We start from the raw sequence: 20970 nt of genomic DNA, 5'->3' as shown, positions 1-20970 counted from the left end.
TCCGACCACCTAAATGGAGCACCCTTCTGGATCAACCTGGTCAAAGGTGCTGCAATGGACGAGAAACCCTCCACGAAGCAACGATAATATCCTGCCATGCTGAAAAAACTCTGAATCTCAGTAGCTGAAGACGGTTTGGGCCAACTCTGAACCGCCTCTATTTTCTTTGGATCCACCTTAATCCCTTAATGGACACCACGTGCCCTTAGAACGCCACCAAACTGAGCCAAAACTCACACTTGGAGAACTTGTCATAAAGATTCTCCTCCCTCTACCTCTGTAGTGCAATCCTCAAATGTTGTGCATGCTCCTCATGGCTACGTGAATACACCAGGATAACATCAATAAATACTATGACAAACGAATCAAGATATGGATGGAATACACTGTTCACCAGATACATAAATGTTGTTGGGGTGCTGGTCAACCTAAAAGACATCACAAGGAACTCATAGTGCTTATCTGAGTCCCGAATCTTCAACTGGTGATACCCAAACCTCAAATCAATCAAAGAGAACACTTTAGCTCCCTGATGCTTGTCAAATAAATCATCAATGAGTGGCAAATGATACTTGTTATTAATTGTAACTTTCTTTAATTGCCTATAATCGATAGAGACTGAGATATAATATGCAAATTATAGATATATCTGAGTAAATAATTGCAAATTAAGTAAGTAAGTAAACAACAACACGTCCTTTTTGGGTCACAACAGTAGTAGCATATAGCCTAAGCATGATTTTTAACATGAATCATAGTTCAATTCCTCCAACACATGAAGAGTACACGAGTAATACTCAGATTAGATGACTATACAGTTCCATAAAATCGACTGAGTCACAATTTCTACAGTGCACGCCCGTCATCTCAACACCAATCACATAACACATAATTCAGGGATTCATTGTAAGGCCCCATAAATTTTACCTAAAAACATGAAACTTCGTGGTGTCGAGGTAGACTTACGTGTTTATGACGGTATGGACTTTTTGGGTTGAACAGTGTGCTGGGGAGTAAAGGCAATACTCACGTAGGGTAGAAAATACCGCGCCGCATGCCACGCTGCCCCATGCAGCATGCTTGTGGCAATTTCTAGAACACTTCACAAAATCATTTTTGGGCACATTTTCCAATGCCGCACCGTGCCCCGCGACGCCCCATGCAGCGCGGCTGTGCTAATTCTGGGTTTATATAACCTGACCCACATTTCATTTATCTAGCCTAAGGGTTCATTTTTGGGGGATTTTATGGTATTTTAGAGAGAGGGGAGAGCGATTCTAGAGAGAGAAAAGGGTTGGACTAAGGATTTCACTACTCTACCTTGAATCAAACCTTGAAATTTCATCAAAGGGTTGCTAGGGCTTCAAAGAGGTATGAATTTCTTTTCCTAATTCTTCAATTTTGAAATTTAACTAAAAATGGGTAATTAGTAAGATATGTTTTGGGCATGAGAGTTGTCCATCTTGCATGCATGTGTTATCTAAGGGGTGTAAGGAGATTGTTGAGCTAAAATGGTAGATAATGGGTTTGGGATGATGTAATTCTCCATAAAAGGACCTTGGAACCTTAATGCACACCTAGTGTTTGATAAAATGCTGAAATGATCTAGAACCATGATCATCTTCCTAATTTTGGTTCAATTTGTTATATTTCTAAAATAGATTGAAGTTGCTAAGATTTGCGGAATATTTTAGAGTGTAAGGAAGCTCAAGTGAGGTATGTTGGGTGAACTTCTCTCCTAGAGATGAATCCCATGAGGTTCTTGTAAATCTCGAGTTATTCATTATAAATTAACTATTTCGAATAAGCCTTGTGTTAAAAGGTATATGCTCAAAATGTGTTTCGGTGTTCAAATGCTCTTATTATATGATGTTATCCATCGGAAATGTGTTGGAAACATGAGTTGGGTATAAAAATGTTATGACTCCAAGTAGTGTTTCAAGTGAAGGCTATTATGCCAAATTGTGTAAGAAGTCTCAATGTGCATAAGACTCTTAATTGCTCATAGGTATACTAAAAGTCGTGATTAGGGATTCATTATCGCGATAATCTATAAAGATGCTTTAAAGTGAAAGTAGTGACTTAGGGATATAAAGTTTGAACACCGTCCGAAGAATGAAAGCTATACTTGTGGCCAATAGCGCAAATAAAATGAAATGATGTTTGAATTATTATGAAATGAGCCTTGATTCAACTATTCCAAATTGACTCCGAAAATAGAATCATCCAAAAGCTTATGTACTAAAGTCCAAATGTGATTGTTCTATTTAATGCAATGCTTGGTAGGTATTTCTAATATGTTTTGAGTTCTTACATATTCATGAGTTGAGATTGTGTATTGCCCTTTTTGGAGAAAGGTATTTCAAGAATATTCTATATAATGATGTTTATGATGATAATCTTTGAAAGTAAAGAAATGAAAGTGTGGAATATGATATTTTTATGCCCCAACCTCGGGAAGCGCAACCGGCGCTCAATCGAGTGAACCCGGTCGAGCAAGCCTGATAGATACTTTCTACCCAACTCACCCATGATCAAGAAAAAGACATGATTTCATTTAATGAGACTGTAGGAAGTTCATACATAAAATATTAAACCGTTTCATTAGTTACTACACTATTACGTCTCAAAATATACAACATAACTTGTTTGACTTATATAGCACCCATGTACAACCCACATAGTGTCTACGGAGCCTCTAAAAGATACAAAAGAGTGTTATGATAGTGCCGGCAACAAGGCCCCGATTATACCTTGAGACATGATAATAATAGGAACAAAAGATACAATACGTGACCCCTGGATGAAGTGGGGCTCACCAAGTCTGCTGGGAAGAGGATGTGCCACTAGCGCTGATCAACACTGCCTGCTATGTAACCACCTGCATCCATTTAAAGATGCAGCGCCCCCGACAAAAGGGACGTTAGTACCGTCGAATAACACTATTATGTATAGCTACACACCATCTCAATAGAATGAATAATAATACAAGGGAAACAATCAATAATTCAATACGACCTTAAAATAACATTAAAACATCAATTTTAGGATCACATAAGTTTTTACGTTGATTTCCATGTTATTAGGTTGGGTGATCTTTAGTGCCGATATTCCACAATTCACAATACCACCATATTCTTACACAGAGTCTGATCACGACCCGATCGGCTAGGTCGTCTCACTTGAGACATCAACCATAACCACAATTTCAATTATCTTTTTCAGCACAGTCACCACCATATGTGCTGCATGGCATCTGATCACGTCCCGATCGGCTAGGCCGTCTCACCCAAGACGTTACCTTTTTCAGTCAATCACCTCACATCATACTTCTTTCATATTCATTCGATTTATTGGCACTAGTGATCATGATTACAATGTCAGTCTTGGCACTTGGCTGTATTTCATAGTTCCAATTCCTTTTTCCACATTCAAATATCATTATCATTATCAACAACAATAGAGCTTCCCATTCAAGACATTAAATTCACATATGAGCAATTTGGGAAATCTTAGGCACATAGAGGCTTTTCATACAATTTTGCATAACAACCTTTATTTCGATCTTGACATGAAGTCTTAACATTTCTAACACATATTCCACATTTTGAACACATCCTCAAATGGCAAGATGACATGATGAAGCATTTAGAACAAATATTGAACATACACTTTCAACACAACCACATTAGGAATAACCAATTTAATAATGATCAAGGACTTACTCCAATTACATGAACACCATGGGATTCGATTCTAAGAAGGAGGTTTAGCCAACATACCTCAATTGAACTTCCTTAAACTCTAAAATGTTCCGGAATTCATAGCAACTTCAATCTATTTTAGAAATATAACAAATTGAATCAAAATTATGAAGACGATCATGATTCTAACTCACTTGAGCATTTTATCAAACACTATGTGTGTATTAAGGTTCCATGACCCTTTTATGAAAGACTTCACCATCCCGCACCCCATTCTTTTCTATCTTTAACTCACAATCTCCCCATGTGCCTTAAGAATACATGAATTCAAGGTAAGCACTCCCATCCCCATGAACTGACTCACTCTGCGACCATTCTGCAGTCGATAGGGTGGTTCTACGGTCGTAGAATGGGCAGCAGAAATGCCTACTTTTGCCCAACATTTTCCTTCAATTCCCCAGCGCACTGTTCAATCCAAAAAGACCGAACCGTGGCTCGCAAGCTCGTCGTGAAGAATTTCTACTATTATTAACCTCTACGCCTGCCCCGACATCAAAGAACCCTGGTTTTTAGGAAAATTTTCACGGTGCTTTACATCCTCCCCCACTTAAGATTATTCGTCCTCGAATGAGAGTCAAGGTTAACTATTAGCATCTTATATCACTCTGTTTTTCATACCACACACCATCAGTCCGAAATTTGACTAACTCCCTAAATTCCCAAAAAATAATTTTGCCAGAGTTTCCTTTGTAACTAGGTCTATCCACCTGTCAGAGAGCCCCAGAATCACATCCTAAAAACATGTACACAATCCAATGATGTAACATAACTCATAACAGTACCAACCGTGGCTTCATGTAAACAACATATAATCAAAAGGAACATCTTTACATTAACTGAACAAGTGATACAAAATTCATAGGCGACAAGTTCATAAAAAGGAATTACATAGCTATTCAAACAAGTAAGGATACTTCTTCTTCATATCTTCCTCGGCCTCCCAAGTAGCCTCTTTAACTTGTTGGTTTCGCCATAGCACTTTTACGGAGGCAATTTCTTTATTTCTTAACTTCTGGACTTGCCTATCAAGAATGGCAACTGGAATTTCTTCATATGACAGTTTTTCATTATCCTCAAGGTTCTCAATCGGCACAATAGCTGACGGATCTCCAACTACCTTCTTCAACATAGACACATGAAATTCCGGGTGCACTAATGACATCTCGGGTGGTAGTTCAAGCTTGTACGCCACCTGACCAATCCTTTGGATGATTTTGTATGGACTGACATACCTCGGACTCAATTTCCCTTTCTTACCAAATTGCATTACCCATTTCATGGGGAAAATTTTCAAGAATACCCAATCATCTTCTTTGAACTCCAAATCCCTACGAAGAACATCCGAATAGGACTTCTGACGACTCTAAGCAGTCTTGAACCGCTCCTTAATGATCTTAAATTTTTCCATAGCCTGATGCACGAGGTCTGGCCCTATCAAATATGCTTCCCCAATTTCAAACCACCCAATGGGAGATCTACATTTCCTATCATATAATGCCTCAAATGGTGCCATCTGAATACTAGCATGAAAGTTGTTGTTATAAGCAAACTCTATGAGTGGCAAATGATCATTCCAACTACCCTTAAAGTCGATAACACAAACACGCAATATTTTCTCAAGCGTCTGAATAGTCCGCTCTGCTTGCCTATCGGTCTGTGGATGGAAGGTTGTACTAAGATTCACCTGAGTACCCAAACCTTGCTGAAATGTCTTCCAAAAATTTGCCGTGAACTGAGCCCCTCGATCGGAGATGATAGAAACTGGAGTGCTATGCAGCCTGACTATTTCTTTGATATACAACTGAGCATACTGTTCCGCTGTGTCGGTAGATTTAACTGGCAGGAAATATGTTGATTTCATGAGCCTATCCATAATCACCCAAATTGAGTCAAACTTGTGTGGAGTGCGAGGTAATCCTACGACAAAGTCCATATTAATCATTTTCCACTTCCACATTGGAATTTCTATATTTTGTGCCAACCCACCAGGCCGTTGGTGTTCGGCCTTTACTTGTTGACAGTTCGGACACCTTGCCACAAAGTCCGCCACATTTCTTTTCATGTAATTCCACCAATAAACTTCCTTGAGATCATGATACATCTTCGTAGTATATGGGTGCACGGAATACCTAGAAGTGTGAGCCTCGGTCATGATTCTTTCCCTGAGATCATCTATATTTGGAACACATAGCCGCCCTTGGTACCTTAGTGTACCATCATCCATGCTAAGATTAAAAGATATAGTCTTATGTTTATGAATCCCCTCCTTTAGCTGTACCAACAATGGATCGTAGTATTGCTTCTCTTTGACTTCCACAACAAGCGAAGATTCAGCCCTATTTTGCACAATTAACCTTCCTTCACTAGAGTCCGCAAGAAAACACCCAAACTGGCTAGCTGGTGAACCTCCCCGGCCAACGACCTTTGACATGCCTCCAAATGAGCCAAACTACCCATAGATTTTCGGCTTAGAGCATCCTCCATCACATTGGCTTTCCCCGGGTGATATATAATATCGATGTCGTAATCCTTGAGTAACTCAAGCAATCTTCTCTGCCTCAGATTCAGCTCCTTTTGTTTGAAAATATATTGAAGACTCTTGTGGTCCGTGAAAACATCCACATGGACCCCATACAAATAATGACGCCAAATTTTCAATGTAAAAACCACTGCTGCAAGTTCTAAGTCATGGGTTGGATAATTCTTTTCATGATTCTTGAGTTGCCTAGAAGCATAAGCTATAACATTGCCGTGTTGCATTAACACACACAAAAGCCCAATTCTTGAAGCATCACAATATACCACAAATTCATCTGTACCCTATGGCAGGGTCAACACCAACGCTGTAGTCAATCTCAATTTCAACTCCTGGAAGCTCCTTTCACAAGCACAGGACCATTGGAACTTAACTGCTTTCTGAGTCAGTTTAGTCAACGGAGAAGCAAGAGTAGAGAATCCCTCAACAAACTTCCTGTAATACCCTGCTAAGCCAAAGAAACTGTGAATCTCGGTTGGCATTGTGGGTCTAGGCCAATTCTTTACTGCTGAAATCTTTTGAGGATCAACTTTAATTCTTTTTCTAGAGACAACATGACCCAATAATGTGACAGATTCGAGCCAAAATTCACACTTTGAAAATTTTGCATACAATTGGTGCTGATGAACAGTCTGCAAAATTGCCCTGAGATGATCGGTATGGTCCTCTCGACCTCGTGAATACACAAGAATATAGTCAATAAATACTATCACAAATGAGTCGAGGAAAGGCTTGAAAACCCGATTCATAAGATCCATTAGAGCCGCCGGGGCATTTGTTAGCCCAAAATACATTACCAGAAATTCAAAGTACCCATATCGGGTTCTGAAAGCTATTTTCGGAATATCTTGCTCCTTGATCTTCAATTGGTGGTACCCGGATCGTAAATTAATTTTGGAGAAGTACCTTGCACCTTGTAACTGATCAAACAAATCATCTATTCTTGGTAATGGGTATTTATTTTTGATTGTGACTTTGTTGAGCTGTCGGTAGTCAATACACATCCTCAGTGACCCATCTTTCTTCCTCACAAAGAGGACCAGTGCGCCCCATGGTGACACACTCGGTCGGATGAAACCCATTTCTAACAAATCCTTCAATTGCTCTTTTAGTTCCTTCAATTCTGCTGGTGCCATCCTGTAGGGCGGAATAGATATAGGTTGTGTGCCTGGTATCACATCAATCCCAAAATCAATCTCCCTATCTGGCGGAATCCCAGGGAGTTCATCAGGAAAGACCTCGGGAAATTCATTCACAACAGGCACAAATTCGAGTCTAGGTGCCTCAACTGTGGTGTCCATAACTGGGACCAAGTGATAGATACACCCCTTGTTAATCATCTTCGTGGCCTTAAGGTAAGAAATAAACCTACCCTTTGGCACCACATTATCCCCCTTCTACTCAACAAACTGCCCATTTGGAAATTCAAACCTCACCATCCTAATTCGTCAATCGAGCATGGAAAAACATAAATAAAGCCAACCCATTCTCATAATTACATCAAAATCGAACATCCCCAATTCAATGAGATCGGCCACGGTGTCCCAACCATGCATGGTGACAACATAACCCCTATAAACCCGTGCGGCTATAATAGACTTGCCAACCGGAGTAGATACAGAGAACGACACAGGAAGCTATTCCAGTTCTATCCCAAATTCCATAGTAATATAAGTGGTAACATAGGAAAAGGTAGAGCCAGGATCAATAAGAGCATATACGTCATGAGATTGGACAATCAATATATCTTTGACAACATCTGGAGAAGCCTATGCACTCTAGCGACCACTCATAACATAGAAATGGCTGGGTCTTCCTGAACTCTGCACACCACCCCTAGCTGCACCATGCCCTGCTGGTGCTAGAGTGCCTCGAGTTGGAGGGGGTGCTGAAGATATAGCAGCTACATAACTGGATGGTTGTGTTGTTCCCCTGCTCGCACCCTGGCAGGATGAATGACACTCCCTCTTAATATGACCCCTCGATACGCACCCGTAACATATAGGTAGGTCCATGTAGAAGATCCCCAAGTTCATCTTCCCACACATAGGGCATGGGGGCCTCCGTTGATGCTGGAATCTCCCTCCTAATCGGCCCTGCTGCCCTGATTGGGCTTGAAATGACTCCCTTGTTGCTGACTGGGCCCTGCTGGCAGTGCACTGGCTGAAGACTGAGCAAAATACTGGGATGGCTCTATTAACCCTCCCCTGAAAGCTGATCTCCCCCCACCAAATGACTCCCCAAAGTTGCCCGCGGACCGAGCCTTGCTGGTACCTTCTCACTCCATTTTATTCTTCAACTTACGGTTCTCTGTAGCTTGAGAAAATGCTACATCTACCCATAGTTCATGTCTGAATTCAAGGAAGCTGTAGCGGCCTCATTGATAACCAAGGGGATAGGGCCCTACACAAACCGGCGCACTCTAGCCTCCATAGGAGGCAACATGAGAATGGAATATTTAGACAGACGCGCGAACTCCATGTGATACTCCCACACACTCTTACTTTCTTGCTTAAGGTTCTCAAACTCTGCGGCACGAGCTGCCCTAGTCTCGGTCGGCAATAAATGGTCTAGAAAGCGTCGACAAACTCATTCCACCTCGCTGGAGGGCTCCCCTCCTCCCGAGAGTCCTTCCACAACTCAATTAAAGAATAGGCCACCCCTTTCAGGAGGTAGGCGACCAACTCCACTCCCTTTGTGTCAGTAGCACACATAAATCGGAGAGTTTTATGCATCTCATCAATGAAGTCCTATGGGTCCTCCTCGGGATTAGCACCCGTGAACACTAGAGGATCCAACTGAAGAAACTTGTTCACCTTGTAACCACTAGAATCCCCTTGTTGGGTAGAGGTAGTGGGTGCAACATTTGATCTCTGGGCTTGAGAAGCCACTATCTATGTCAACATCTGGATAGCTCCCCTAAGATCAACAACAGAAACACCAGAATCAAAAGCTGGAGCTGGTGGTGGAACCAGAATATATGTTGCAGGAACCACTGCACCCTCAGTAGGTACAGGAACTGGTGTGGCCTGGTCAGGTGTAGTGGAATAAGATAATGTAGCAGTCGGGGGATTATCCTTACCCCTCGGGTGTTCACCTGCCTTACCAAATAAAGGGTTAACTGCCAATCCTAAGGCGGCATTGGCTCCTTGGCCAGTTTTTGCCCTCTTCTTAGGTGCCATCTACTGAAAGTTAAAGGAATGCACGAGTTAGAGGAGGAACAGTTTCACAATCAGTTTCATCGTATGATCCAGAATATCAAAGAAGGGTATTATTCCTAAATGTCCAAGTAGCCTCCAACTTATAGATGTGGTCAAAAACACATCGATAAGAAGGACTATACTAGACACGATTTCGAGACATCCTAGGACACTTTAAAACCTTAGGATCTGATATCAAGTTTGTCACGCCCCAACCTCGGGAGGCGCGACCGGCGCTCAACCGAGTGAACCCGGTCGAGCAAGCCTGATAGATACTTTCTACCCAACTTATCCATGATCAAGAAAAAGACATGATTTCATTTAATTAGACAGTAGGAAGTTCATACATACAATATTAAACCATTTCATTAGTTACTACACTATTAAGTTTCAAAATACACAACATAACTTGTTTGACTTTTCTAGCACCCATGTACAACCCACATAGTGTCTACGGAGCCTCAAAAAGATACAAATGAGTGTTATGATAGTGCCGGCAACAAGGCCCCGGCTATACCTTGAGACATGATAATAATAGGAACAAAAGATAAAATACGTGACCCTGGGATGAAGTGGGGCTCACCAAGTCTGCTGGGAAGAGGATGTGCCACTAGCGTTGATCAACACTACCTTCTATGTAACCACCTGCATCCATTTAAAGATGCAACGCCCCCGGCAAAAGCGACATTAGTACCATCGAATAGCACTAGTATGTATAGCTAAACACCATCTCAATAGAATGAATAATAATACAAGGGAAACAGTAAAAAATTCAATACGAGATTTAAATAACATCAAAACATCAAGTTTAGGATCACATAAGTTTTCAAGTTGATTTCCATGTTATTAGGTTGGGTGATCTTTAGTGCCGATATTCCACAATTCACAATACCACCGTATTCTTACACGGAGTCCGATCACGACCCGATTGGCTAGGTCATCTCTCTTGAGACATCAATCATAACCACAATTTCAATTATCATTTTCAGCACAGTCACCACCATGTGTGCGACATGGCGTCCGATCACGGCCCGATAAGCTAGGCCGTCTCACCCAAGAGTTTACCTTTTTCAGTCAATCATCTCACATCATACTTCATTCGTATTCATTCGATTCATTGGCATTAGTGATCACGATTACAAAGTCATTCTTGGCACTTGGGCCGTATTTCATAGTTCCAATTCCCTTTTCCACATTCAAATATCATTATCATTATCAACAACAATAGAGCTTACCATTTAAGACATTAAATTCACATATGAGCAATTTGGAAAATCTTAGGCACATAGAGGATTTTCATACAATTTGGCATAACAACCTCTATTTCGATCTTGACATGAAATCTTAACATTTCTAACACATGTTCCACATTTTGAACAAATGGCAAGATGACATGATGAAGCATTTATAATAAATATTGAACATACATCCTTCAACACAACCACATTAGGAATAGCCAAATTAATAATGATCAAGGACTTACTCCAATTACATGAACACCGTGGGATTCGATTCTAAGAAGAAGGGGGTTTAGCCAACATACCTCAATTGAGCTTCCTTAAACTCTAAAATTTTCCAGAATTCTTAGCAACTTCAATCTATTTTAGAAATATAACAAATTGAACCAAAATTAGGAAGACGATCATGATTCTAGCTCACTTGAGTATTTTATAAAACACTATGTATGTATTAAGGTTCCATGGCCCTTTTATGAAAGAATTCACCATCCCATGCCCCATTCTTTTATATCTTTAACTCACAATCTCCCCACGTACCTTAAGAATACATGCATGCAAGGTAAGCACTCCCATCCCCATGAACTACCTAACTAATTGCCCATTCTAGTTATATTTGGAAATCAAGAGCTTGGTGATAGAATCTTACCTCTTAGGATGAAGACTTAGGGTTCTTCTCTTGATAATCTTCAAAGGTTTAAGCAAGAATTGAAGAGTAACTTGATGAAGATCACATTCTCCCTCTAGGACTCTCTCTCTCTCACTCTAAAGTATCAGATTTTGCTAAAAACTGGCCCCTTACATCTATTTTAACGAAGTAGGGTCGGGTTTTAAAAACCCAAAAATGAAGCCCCGAAATGGGATATGTGGTCGCATATGCAACCTCATAATGGTTATGTAGTCCGTATATTGGCCGCATAATTTGGGTGCCAAAAATTAGAAAGGAACTGACCGGGTCTGCGGTCACATTGCGGCCCGCAGACCTGTTCTGCGATCACATAATGCATCGCAGAACCTCCTTCCGAGAAATCCCAAAGTTGGGTATGCGATAAGAGTGTGGCCCGTGAAGTGGTTATGCGGTCGCATAATGGCCGCGAAATTGACATCAAAATAACCTAGAAAGCTGGCTCACTCTTCAACAATTCTGCGGTCCACAGAGTGGTTTTGCGGTCCGCATAGTGGTTCTGCGGTGCCTACTTCTGCCCAACATTTTACTTCAATTCCCTAGAACACTATTCAATCCAAAAATTTCGAACCATGGCTCGCAAGCTCGCCGCAAAAAATTTCTACTATTATTAACCTCTACGCCTGCCCCGGCATCACAGAACCCCGGTGTTTAGGAAACGTTTCACGGGGCCTTATAGATATACGACCACAACTCCATGAATGAAGAATAATATGTATGGCCAAGGGAGCCAATGAAATAATGATGTTGTAAGTAGCTTAAAGTAATCGTGAAGTGATATATAGTGTGAAAGGTTATGATATGAATGTATTTGTACTTATGTTTGCAATATGTTATAAGCTGATACACCCTCATGTGGAGAGACTATGGTGTTCCTAAATATTTTAAATATTCTTGATATCCTATGATCACCCATGGCAAGTACAAGTAAGTGATGGTCTGAACATGAAATGTAGTCGTATGCCAAAATGAGAATTATGAGGTGTTGTATGTCCCAATGGTTTCAACTATAGTTGTATGCTTTTGAACTAATGTATGTAAATGACTTCGATTGTTATGTCCCCAAGAGTCATGAACCTAGATAATAACCTCAAGATGTCAAGGGAGTGAATAACGAGATGGAAGGGAGATTCCTATGCTAAATGATGATGAAACTTAAGAAAAGAAATTGGGCTCATGTGCCATTGAAATCGACTTATTGATTTACCATGCATGTGCTAATATAATGAGTTGTGTTTCTCTATGATGAGTATGAACATTAAGTATTCCAATGATATAGTAAATTACGACCTTAAATGTAATGACAAACCATGTCGCTTGGAGTTATCTATGAGATTGTGGTATTGTGATACACCTCCACCCGCATATATTGGGGTGAGGCGGTAGGGCCGCTTTATGTAGAGATTGTGGTATTGTGATACACCTCCACCCGCAGATATTGGAGTGAGGCGGCAGTGCCACTTTGTGTAGATATTGTGTTATTGTGATACACCTCCACCCGCATATATTGGGGTGAGGCGGTAAGGCCGCTTTGTGTAGATACTGTGGTATTGTGATACACCTCCACCCGTATATATTGGGGTGAGGCGGCAGAGCCGCTTTGTGTAGAGATTGTGGTATTGTGATACATCTCCACCCGCATATATTGGGTGAGGCAGTAGGGCCGCTTTGTGTAGAGATTATGGTATTGTGATACACTTCCACCCACATATATTGGGGTGAGGCGGCAGGGCCTCTTTGTGTAGAGATTGTGGTATCGTGATACACCTCCACCCATATATGTTTGGGTGAGATGGCAGGGCCACTTTGTGTGAAAGTGGTTATAGAGGATCCCCGACTTAACATCTATAAATTTTAATGGAAGCTCTTAATAAATTTGCTTGACGTTAACTACTACCTAAGCCCTTTTATTGTTACCGTGATTTATCATATTCATGTTGTATTTCCAAGCCCTTGAATAGGTGTATTGTGTAAGTAAACACTGTGAATGATCTATGAAATGCACAGGTGTATTGTATAGGTGATACTGTGAACGGTCTAAATGTGTATTTTATAGGTGATACTGTGAACGGTCTATGAAACACACAGGTGTATTGTATAGGTGATACGGTGAACGGTCTATGAAACACGCTGGTGTATTGTATAGGTTATAGGTGATACTGTGAACGGTCAATGAAACACACATGTGTATTGTATAGGTGATATTGTGAACGGTCTATGAGATGCATAAGTGTATAATATGATATGTGAATACTAAGGACGGTCTATGAAATGTATATGTGTAAAATAAGAGAGGAAGGTGCCACTTTCATTGGCCTTGTTTGTACATGTTGTTACAATTATATTATATTATGTATTTCATGTATAGTTCATTTGGCTCAATTGATCCTAAAAGAAGTTTAGAATGATGCAAGTATAATAAGACTTGAAATGTGATTCTATGGGATGTTTCATAGTTTCTTGATGTAATTTATTTGCCTCTTATTTGAGTTATCGTGTTTTCATATATTGTTTTGACTGCCTTAAATACGAGTACTATTCCACATGTACTCACGCCCCTTTTTTTCGGGAGCGTTTGGTGAGCCCGCTACAGTTCTAGTGGGTGTTTGAGTCTAGTTCATTTTATGTATTTAGGTATTTATTGTCATAGAAACTCCATGTACACCGTGGGTCATGTAATTAAAGATTTGAGTTTTGTCATGTATTTATGTTCACAGTATTTACATCTATTTATAAAGCTGTGTAATCATCATGATAAAGAATTTATGGGCCATTGAGATAAATGTATTCAATATGAAAGTCAAGATCTAATTATGTTATGGTAAATCATGCATGAGTAATGATGAGAGGTTAATGTAAATTAGGCTTGCTCGACTAGGTTTACTCGGTTGAGTACCTGTCGCACTCCCTGAGTATGGGGCATGATGTGCATACCCTCAGAACCAAGTTTAGAAGTGTTACTTACCTCAAACCGTGCAAATATCTACTCTAATAAGCCCTTACCTCGTGAATCGGCCTCCAAACGCCTCGAATCTAGCAACAAACAACTCGATACAATCAACACAAGCTATAGGAATCGATTCCATTTGATAAAGCTATGTTCTGTAACAAAATTCAACCCTGGGCACATCTCGAATTCCCACCAAATTAATAAAATCCGAATACCCATTCAACCACGAGTCCAACCATACCAAAATTACTCAATTCTGATCACAACTCGACCTTCAGATCCTCAAATTAAAGCCTATGAAGTTTCTACAATGTTTCCCAATTTTTCCAACCTAAAACACTAATTAAATGATAGATTCATGAATATTAACCAAATATGAGTTAGAATCACTTACCCCAATCAATTCCTTGAAAATCTCTCCAAGAATTGCCTTAATCCAAGCTCCCAAAGTCCAATTACGAAATAATACTCTAACCCTAGTTTTGAGAACTTATATTCTGCCCAAATGTTCTTCTTCGCGATCGCGAATCACAAATTCAGAACCTGCCAAATTAACCCTACGCGAACACAAAACTCCATGCACAAATGCAATTCACAGACTCCTTAAACTACGCGATCGCGGTTCCCTTCACGCGATCACGAAGGACAAATCGTGTGGACTACCAGCCTTATCCTTTCTTCTTTGCAGACACGACCTAACACACGCGTTCGCGTAGCACTGCCTCCTCAAGCTTCGCGATTGCATAACTATTCTCGCGAATGCATAGCACAAACTCCCCTATATGCCAACAACACTCTTCGCGATCGTGTCTCCCTCTCTGCGATCGCGAAAGAGGAAACCAACAATAAAAAATCAGCAGTTCCTAAAAGTTTTAAAATGTGCCGAACATGATCCGAATCACACCCGAGGCCCCCGGGACCTCAACCAATCATACCAACAAGTCCTAAAACATCATACAAACTCACTCAAAGCGTCAAATCTCATCAAACAACACTAATACCACGAATCACGCATCAATTTAAGCCTAATGAACTAATGAACTTCTTACTTTCAAAATTACTGCCGAAATATGCCAAACCAACTTTGATTGACCTAAAATTTTGCACACAAGCCATAAATTACACAACGAACCTATTCCAACTCTTGGAAATAAAATCCGAGCCCGGTAACCACAAAGTCAACTCTTGGTCAAACCTCTCAACTCTCCAAACTTCAACCTTTTTAATTTTTGCCATTTCAAGCCAAAAATCATCTACGGACATTCAAATCAATTTTCGAAAAAACTCCTAAGTCCAAAATTATCCTACTAATCTATTGGAACTATCAAAACTCAGTTCCGGAGTCAATTACATATAAGTCAACATACGGTCAACTCTTTCCACTTAGGCTTCCAACCTTGGGACTAATTGTCCCAACTCCATCCGAAACATCCCCGGAACCAAACCAACCACCCCAGCAAGTCACCTAATAACAAATGAGCATGAAGTAAGCAATAAATGGGCTAACAAGGGTATAATACTAAAAACAACCTGCCAGATCGTTACATTAACTAAGATGACGACGCCACAATACAAACATGAATTCCACCAAGTTCGGAAATATCAAACCTCGATTCTCCATCAACCAAAACCCGAACATCCATAGTCCACTAGTCTCTCCTAAGATGGAATTAAATACCAAATCTTCCAATCATGAACTGAATAATTCCCCTCCTGAATCATTCACTGCTGCAACACATGAGTAAACATCCTACTTGAGTAAACATCCTACTGTTCATACCAGTTTTGTGCAATAACAATGCGAGAAATATCACAATGCATCGGGTATAATCCCGAAACCACGGGCAACACCAACACAAGCTGAAATGATTGAATACACCTGCACGAGGAAATAATAGTAGTCTGCCCACACATACAAGGGAAAGAAATCTTGCACGACATCTGTAGCATCTCCACAACTTATCGGTGCCCAACTGATATCAAATGCTTGATATCGTGTACGAATGAGTAGGAAGGAAATGAAGACATAGCCCTTAACCGAAATGAATTTGCACAAAAATGAATCAAGAAAGGGGAGTTCTCTTAAAAGCCCTGTAGCCTTTGGAAGATAAGTACTTACATCTTCCTACTTATCCGCCAGACTCTACGAGACTAGCTCATGATTCGTGAGACCTAAGTTAACCTAGTGCTATGATACCAAGTTGTCACAACCCAAATCCCATAATAAGTCATGATGGCATCCAACAATGCTCTTAGGCAAGCCAAAGGGTGAACCTCCAACTAAATTATCCTTTTTATCTTTTAAAATCACGAATTTCATTAAATAATTAGAATTGAATCCAGAACCCATGGAAAACAAGCATATTTCTCTATCAAAATACCGAGTACGAATAATACATACAACGGAATGATAATAATAATTGGTATAACTATGAACATCCACTAGAAACCCCAAAAATCCAGTGTCACAAGTGCATGAGCATCTACAAGAAACAATACAACACTACTATAAGAACTATTTAAAAATGAAATAGACAAAACATAGTAAATTAATAGGACGAGCATTCCGTGTGCTGCAGGTCGTAATATGGAATGCAGCTCACCACAAGGTCTCCTCAGCAACTACACCTATGCACCCAAATGACCACCAAATGTATTGTCTCAGTACCAACAAAATCGGGGCAAATGTATAGTATAAGTACATAAATCAACGCATACCCAATAATTATCTAGCCTAACCCCAAAGAATTAATGACGAGGGCTCGACATCGACACTTACTAGTGGTCCAATAAATCAAGTATAATAAAAGTAAACATGTATGGGGCATAACATGTAAAAATAACGAAACAAATATATGTGCATAACACGATCCTCAATAGAAGAATAAACACGAAGTCCTCATTCTCGAATGGGATACATAATGGTCAACACCAGATAGAATGTCACACCTCAAGTCGGGAAGACTCATAAGTACACTGACTCCTTGTAAAATATTTCGAAAAGTCAAAATATACTCAAAGACTTGTAATTAAATCAATTAGAAATAATCCCCAACTCTACACGAAAAGTCAACCCCCAGGCCCACATGACCGGATTCCAAAATATTTCAAAGATAAATACCCATAGCACCACGAACTAAAATAAACAATTTATTCCAAATTCCATGTCCAATTTCGTGGTAAAAATCCAAATATACCATTTCTAGGTCTTTGTACGAAATACCACAATTTCTGCCAACTAATATGTTCAAATCCATATATAATCAATGTATATAACTCGCAATGAGTGGGAATCATTTATCTTGTGATAGATGATGAAAATGCCTCTTCAAAATCGCCTCAAAATTGGCTACAAATGAGATGAAATGAGCCAAGACCCGATTTAAAATTGTTATACACTGCCCAATCGTCCTTCTTCGCGATCGCGTTGTTCACCTCGCGATTGCGAAAGCTTAACTAGCTTTGCCTCAAACTCATTCTTTGCGAATAGGAGGTCCTCTCGCGATCGTGTTACACAGTCTTCCAAGCCTACACGAACGCGAGCCCAGCGCTGCGAACGTGAAGGCAACTCTTCAGTTTCAGCAATTTCCTATTCCGCGATCGCGGCTCCCCATACGCGATCGCGTAAAACAATTCTCCCAACCAGGCCAGCCCCATAAACACATTACGTTCGTGAATGCTACCACACGAATGCGTGGAAGAACCTGACCACCCACCGCAATCACGACCCCCTTTACACAATCACGAAGCATAAAGTCTTCACTAGCTCCAAAAACCCTTCGGGATATTTCCTACGCGAATGCGAGGCGTACGCATGACACAAGAAACCAACAATAACCAAACAAAGAGAGTTGGTCTGAAACCACCATGAATCACACCTGAGGCCCCCGAGACCCCGTCCAATCATACCAACCAGCCTTAATAGCTTATCCAAACTTCTAAGAAGGCTCGAAACACCACAAATAACATCAACATCACGAATCACCGATCAGAATCCTTCTTTTAACTTTCAACCTTCAAATTTCGTCGAACTCGTCCGAAACACACTTGGACATTCTGGATAATGACCAAACTTCACATACAAGTTTCAATCCACTAATGAACCTATCCAAGGCCCTAGAACACCACACAGAGTCCGATAACACCAAGGTCCACTCTAAGTCAAACATAGTAAATTTCAAAACTTTCAAAATGCAAACTTCCGATATGAAGTGCTGTAATGCTCCCGGACAATCTGATACTCAACCCGAACATATGCCCATGTACGAAATCACATTTCAAACCTATAGGAACCTTCAAATCCCAATTTCGAGGTCGTTTACTCAAAAGTCAAACCTTGGTCACCACTTCCAACTTAAAGCTTCCGAATTTAGAATTAACCTTCCAAATCAACTCCGAACATCCCGGAATTCAAATCCGACTATACGTGCAAGTCATAATACATAAAGGGATGATACTAAAGGTCTTAAACCATCTAACTACATGCTAGAGATCAAAATAACTGATCGGGTCGTTACAAAAGCACAACAATATGACACCTCATATCATAATAACAATATCCACCCGTATTGCCTCACACCTAACACAATAACAATACACATTCATTTAGATCCACACCTGACACAACAACAATATCAATCCATATCATTCCGACCTGACACAATAACAATATCAATCCATATCCCTCAGCACTCGATAATAACAATAATATCAATCACAATCGCACGGCAGAAACCTTGTTAACACACCCACACAGCCCACACAACATGTCCATTTGTGCCACACTTATCTCAAAACAATAATGTCAAAATATCTTCAAAGTATAAGCTCACGATTTATCAACAAGGTGCACAAGCACATGACAATACTAAAAATACGGATAGGTGTTCAACATATAAAGCACGACCATGACTAAATCAATTGTAGTGCTCAAATTCATATAGTCACAAAGTGGTTTAGCAAGTTTCATATAAAGCAGATCCGCAAATCAAGGCATATTAATAGCATAAGGTCTAATCTGGTCATAAGCCACACATAGCACCCGTGTATACGCTCGTCACCTGGTGTACATATCTCTTTTCACATAAGACGAAAAAATAATTAAGGCCAAATCTTAAGGGTTATTCCCTGACATAAGGTTAGGCAAGATACTTACCTCAAACAGGCCAAATCAATACTATAAAAAGCCTTTGCCTCTTGAATCGGCTCCGAATGGGTCAAATCCATCCAAAAGAAACTCAATAACATCAAACATGGCTGTAGAAATTTATTGCAAATAATAAAGCTCCAATCTTTATCAAATATAAAAAAGTCATCCAAAAAGTCAACCCGAGCCCGCATCCCAGAGCCCGACAAAAGTCACAAATCTTAACTACTCATTTGAATAAGAGTCCAAATATATAAGTTTCATTCAAAATCGACTCCAAATTGGGATTCAAATCTTTATTTCTCACTTTAGAAATGTTTTGCCAAAACCCTTATTTTTCTATATGAGATCCACCAATCAAAAGCCAAAAATAAAGGCGGAATCATGAATAATAATCAAATCCGAGCCTAGAACATTTACCCAATCTAAGTGGTTGAAAATCGCCTCAAACATTGCCTTAATCCGATCTCCCAAACTCAAAATATGATAAAATGAGCTCAAAATCCCGAAAATAACAACTTAATGGTCTGCCCACCGATACCCTTCGCTAACGTGGCCCAAGCCTCGCGTTCGCGAAGAACAACCCAGCACTGGCCCAAAAGTACCCTTCGCGAATGCGGTCTGGCACCCACGAACACAATACACAACTTCCACTGGCATGTGCGAACACCGTGTCCCACCCCTAAACGCGAAGGCCAAATGCCTGACGACCCCATCCGCCCTTCCCTCTACATGAATACAATGCCCAGGTAGCGAACGCGAAGGCCACTGCCTGCCAATGTTTGCACATACGACATTCCATTGTTAACGCAAAGAGAAAAAAGACACTGCTCCAAAATAGCCTTTGAAAATGCGAGACCTGCTCCGCGATCGCGAAGCACACCAGACATCAGCCAATCAATCTCAAAACATAAAATGGACCTACTCGAGGTCTCAAATCATACAAAGTAACATCAAAACTACATATCAATTCAAGCCTAATGAACTAATCAACTTCCAACTTTCAAAATTCATGCCGAACCACATCTAATCAACTCGGAATACCCCCAAATATTTCACACAAGTCCCAAATGACATAATGAATCTATTCCAACTCCCAAAAAAAAATCCAAACCTAATAGCCTCAACGTCAACTCCGATCAATCCTATGAACTTCTAAACCTTCAAATTTCTAACTTTCGTCAAAGAAAAACTTAATCAACCTAGGAACCTTCTAATCCAAATCTGGACATACGCCTATGTCCAAAATTAGCATACGAACCAATTGGAACCATCAAAATACAATTCCAAGGTCGTTTACATAAAAGTCAAACCTCAATCAACTTTTATAACTTAAACTACCAACCTTGGAACTAAGTGTTCCAATTGACTCCAAAACCTTCCCAAACCCAAAGCAACAATCCTCGCAAATCACATAACAACAAATACACCTACGGGAAGCATCAAATGGGGGA

This window comes from Nicotiana tomentosiformis, chromosome 12, assembly GCF_000390325.3.
Source record: "Nicotiana tomentosiformis chromosome 12, ASM39032v3, whole genome shotgun sequence".
In the NCBI taxonomy this organism is placed as follows: domain Eukaryota; kingdom Viridiplantae; phylum Streptophyta; class Magnoliopsida; order Solanales; family Solanaceae; genus Nicotiana; species Nicotiana tomentosiformis.
Note: the sequence above shows the minus strand (reverse complement) of the source record.